The 5,377-nt window shown below is 38.2% G+C and overlaps 1 pseudogene; it reads left to right on the top strand.

The window, feature by feature from the left end:
- The first annotated feature begins 2,932 nt into the window (after positions 1–2,932).
- LOC113254325 (glutathione peroxidase 1-like) lies at positions 2,933–4,528 on the top strand (annotated as a pseudogene).
- Positions 4,529–5,377: the final 849 nt, after the last annotated feature.

Here is a 5,377-nt window from a genome sequence, read left to right as displayed (position 1 = left end):
CCCTACCTACTAAAGTGGTTTTGAGGGTTACATGAATTAATATAAGTCAGAACTATGCCCATCATAAAAGAAGTATTGTACATTAGGTGTTATTACTTCTCTAAAGATTTATTTATTTGAGAGAGAGAGTGTGGGCGAGCAGATGGAAGGAGCAGAGGGAGAGGGACAAGCAAGCAGATACCCCGCTGAGTGTGGAGCCTACCCATGAGATCACGACCTGAGCCCAAATCACGAGTCAGACTGAACTGACTGAGCGACCCAGGCACCCCATTATTAAGAATCTTATTTAAGAAATATTATTGAGAGATTACTATGTGCTAGGCACTCTTCATTGTTTAGAGACTATCTTGGTTCCTAAGGTTGATCTGAAATGCCATTATTAATGAAGAACCAGTCACTTTCCTAGTAACTGAATTTATCAAGATAAATGCTCTCTAATTTATAGTCAAGGGAGTAAAGGGATGATTATACAACATTGTGATAAGTATTCTGAGAGAAATATGCACAGGGCACCCTTAAAAGCATAAAGGCAAAATACAATGCAGAACAGTTTAGTTCAGTAAACCGAAATGTGACCATCTATGGAAGAGGTAATATGTGTACTGATTGGCATAGGCTAAAAGGATATTTCGTGAAAAGTGTGAGCAACCTTAAAGCACATATGTCAAAAGCAATTTTCCCATAAGAAGTAATGAGAAAAGATTACATTGCCTCATTTCTAGGACACCAGATACAGTTATAGGTTAATTGCTGATTCTGGTACTGATTAAAAGAGTAGCAGAGGTCTCTTTTACCAGCCCCTGAGGGCAAAAATTGCAAATGCTACAAGGCCCCCTTAGGAAAGGCTGGTCAATAAAACAGCTTCTACTCTGCCCTGTGGAATAGCACACAGCAAAGGCTTTATGTGACTTATTAGGAGTAGAGATTCCTATTGACCTTGATTACTAAAAGGCTGCTCTCCTGATATAATTCACAGCCAATCTGAATGGTTAAAGAAAAAAAAAATAACATACATTCAAAGCAAAACCACATAGGTAAAAAACTGAAGAAGCAATAAGCAGCCATTTACCAATGACTAACTTAAGATGAAGAATACAGCACCAGCAAATAGGTGTATGTATGTTAAAGAGTCAGATAGAAGGCATGCAAGTCTTTCAACAAAACTAAGTTTCTACCAAAAAAGTTCAAGTGAGCTCACTGCCTTCTTTTTACCTGGTCTGGAGGAATCTAGCAGCGTGAAAGTCAGGAGCTCCTAAGAGAAGCCAGGAAACCTATTAAAAAAAAGAAAAAAGAAAAACTTAAAAAAGTAAAAATAAAAGCTCATAAAAATATTAGATATCAGGTTTTTTAAACATATTTGAAGAAAATATACAAATACATATTTGACATATCATTATCTTTAAGGAAACAATGTATACCTAAACACTCATTCTATTTGCTTTAAGAAGTATATAATTTTATTATATTTTAGAGAGAGAAAAAACCCTTTGATCTTAATACTTGAAATTGGAAAGAATGATTGAGCACATAAAAACCCCCTACTTGAACAGTTTAGATAATAAAAACTATAGGAACAAATTCATATTTAATTGTATTATATTTCTTTCCTGGGACATCTAAATGGAACAGGCTTTATTCTTTCTGTAAGACAAGAAATGTGGTTCTCCGGGTAAGGAGATAGAAGACACCATGTATGTCTCTAACAGGAAGGCTAAAATACAGTATTTGTGGCAATGTCACAGCTGACATATCTTGGCATAATCATAACCTATATTTTACTAATTTTAAATTTTTTTAGAAGAGAGTTTTAATGTTCCAGCTTAGAAAGGCCTCACACCCCCACCCCTCAAAGAGATATGAGATGCCTAATGACAAAGAATATGTATTTGAAGAATATGTATTTCACAGAACCTGCTCTGTTGAGCGAATCTTCATAAATTTACTTTGTGGATTGATTAATTTACTTATATAAGATAAGCATTTAAGAGTTTGATGATACTGACTGTCATGGTTTTCACTATAAATCTTGTTGATCATTTTATACAAACCTCCTTTATTTTTTTATGAATTAGCACATAGTTATTGCATGTTCACAATTTGCCAGACACTAAGGAACTAGTAATATCATGATGGGGGGAGGGTTGAAGCAGTGGGAGAGAGATGAGCTCTTCCTTTAGTGGGGGATTAGAGATCGAGGAAACAATTGCACAGACATTAAAACAATTACAATTTTATAAGTGCTAAGAAGGACTAAAGGATTTATTAGGTTATTTTTATGGAACCAGGTCCTCACTTAATCTGGAAAGACTTTCCTAGATTGTGATTGGGTGACAAAGCACAAAAGAGTGTCAGTTAGAAAGGGTAAGCGAGGGAAAATGTCCGGGCACAGGGAATATCATATGCAAAAGCACCTGTCACAGAAATGAGTATCTATACATCAACATTGAGAGTTTCCCTCACTGTAATGTGCAGTTTCATTAGATACAGCCCTGACTGGGAAAGGAGCGTTTCTTAGGCTTCTTTTGCCTCCACAGGTGGTTATGTGACTAACTCCCATCCAAGAAGTTTGATGAAAGTGGTGTGTGTCATTTCTATTCCCTGGTTTACCCCTGGGATAGAAGAAGTCCAGATACCTGAAATACCACATGAAGGAAAGCCACCTGACAGCAAGAAATGCCCATATCAGGTTGTTAGATGAGTAAACAAAAAGCATCTACTCTTTTAAAACACTGAAATTTGGGAGTTTATTTTTACACCTGGAGTATGCTTCATCCTACCCTAACCAAAACAGTATGGGTTGGAAAGTAACTAAAGATTTTAGAGTGACTGAAAGATGTAAAGTATGACTACAGTACAGAAAGAAAAGAGAACATGAATTGGACCATATGCTTACATTTCAAATAACACTATGGCAAGATAAATATCCTGAACAATGTCTCACTATAATGCAGCCAGAAATTCTGGGAAATATAATAAACATTATTTTAAATATACAGTTAAGCCCAACACCGCCGCAAGTAAGAAAAACACCAAAGGACACAAATCAAAGAGAAAAGTAAAAGCCAGAATAGTAAGCTAAAAGCTGTATCTCTACCAATATCAGAAATCAAATTTTACCGGAGAATATAATTAATAAACTTTCAGAGTGTTGTGGCGGGGTGGGAGATGGGGTTGGTTGAATTAGACTTCTCTATAACTCCCCTTTCCAGACCAGGGAGAAACTCTAAAAGAAAATAAGCCAATAAATAAACATGACAAGCGTACTTATCTGGATTGGCCCGTACTGTGGTGGAAACAAGTCTGTAAGAATTTACAAATACAAACTTGCTTTCACATCACGGTTTCAATAATCCGATTTATACTATGTACCTTGCAAAAAAAAAATCATACAGGTATATTACCATAAAATAATCATGAGGTAAGGACATCTCCAAGGCACCTCTATTTTAAAATATTATCTTTCAAAATATGGCCCAAATGTGGCCCCGTATGATTCTCCCAGAAAAAGACCACCAAAACTAAACTCACAGTCCAAAATTATAAAAGGTTAATGAAAATGGCACCACAAGCGCTATTCTGCAGAATCCAGACAGGAGAATTAAATCCCTGTTTTTCTGATAGCTGAAGTAACAGATGTAGAATACAAACGGACTTTTAAAACATTGAAAGAAATAAAAGAAGGAAATATTTGCAAAATTAAAGATAATATGAAGTATTACAAAGATGTGAAGAGTAATTAATTAGGTAATCTATAAATAAAAATTGCATAACGCACTCTTCCCGCATAGGCCGCCAGGCGCGCGGCTCCGAGCTCCTGGTCCGCCTTCTCCACGCGCCCGCGGCCGCCAGGGAGCCCAGGAGCCTGGGTGGCCTGGGGCCAAGGCGCTGCCATCCAGAATGTGGCGTCACTCTGAGGCCAAAGGGTCCGGGATTACACCCACATGAACCGGCTGCCTCGGTGCCTCCGGCCCCAGGGCCTGGTCATGTTCCGCTTCCGCCACCACCAGTTCGGGGACCGGGAAAACGCCAAGAGCTAAGAGATCCTGAATTCCCTCAAGCACGTCCCACTAAGCGGCGGGCTCCAGCCCAACTTCCCGCCTTCTAAGTACAAGGTGAATGGCGCGCAGGCGCACCCCGTCTTCGTCTTCCTGCAAGAGGTCCTGCCTGCCCGCAGTGAGAACGCCACTGCGCTCATGACTGACTCCAAGTTCATCGCCTGGTCTCTGGCGAAGTCCCCTGGAACTTTGAAAAGCTCCTGGTGGGCCCCGATGGTGTGCGCGTGCCCAGGTACTGACGCCGCTTTCCAGCCACTGATATGGAGCCTGCCATCGAAGCCATGCTGTCCCGGACAGCACTGCCCTCTAGGGATTTCATCCACAACGGTGTTTCCGCGAAATCTGCATGGAGGACCGCTGGATTTCTAGGAAAATCCCCCGAGATGAATGCTCCTTCTGCATCCCAACACCCCCTCCCTAAACCACGGCTCCTCGCTAATAAAGTGCCCGGTGTCAGCAAAAAAAATAAATAAGTAAAACATAATCACTGAAACAAAACAATAGAGTGGTGAATTTAAAAAATAACTGTAAAGAGAACTGTCAAACTTGAAGAAATACATCACAGAAATTCAAAAAGTTGAAGTTCAAAAAAAAAAAAACACAGAAGCTAAGAGACGTGAAGGATAGAATAGAAATGTCTCAGTTTTTTAAATCGGATTTACACAAGGCAATAGAAAATATAATGGGGGCACTATTGGCAAATACAGTGAGTGAGAATTTCACAGAATTAATGAAAAATAAGAATATTTAGGCACAGGAAACATGTCCTTCCATGTAAAATAAAAGAAAATCCACACCAAGACACTTTATAAACATACTGAAAAATACCAAGTGCAGGAAGAAAAACTTCAAAGTAACCAAAGAAAAAAGAAAGATTACTTACAAAATGTGCAATATCACAATGAATATAAATAGCTTGTAGAATAATACCCTCAAAATTCTGAGAAAGGGTTGGTAGGAGGAGAAAACTGTCACTTTAGGATTAGATACCAAACTAAACTATCACTAAGGATTTTAGAAAAAATAAAGACATTTGAGACAAAGAGCTTGCCACTAACCTACCCTCACTAAAAGAAACTTTAAAGGATTATTTTGGAAGGATGAATAATATCACAAAAGGAAGGTCTGAGATGAAAAAAAAAAAAGCCAATGAAATTGAGAAATGTATAAGTCTAAAAAATGTTAACAACCTGAAACAGTTCAAATAATAGTAATGTGGGGATTAAAAAAAACAAGGTAGATTAAAACTGCATTCAATACCTGACAATTCTATAAGAAGAAGAAAGAACATTTGCAATTAAACTATTCAAAGTCAGTGCGAT

Source organism: Ursus arctos, unplaced genomic scaffold (assembly GCF_023065955.2).
Source record: "Ursus arctos isolate Adak ecotype North America unplaced genomic scaffold, UrsArc2.0 scaffold_12, whole genome shotgun sequence".
NCBI lineage: Eukaryota > Metazoa > Chordata > Mammalia > Carnivora > Ursidae > Ursus > Ursus arctos.
The sequence above is the reverse complement of the archived record's forward strand: the minus strand, read 5'-3'. Positions and strand labels throughout refer to the sequence as shown.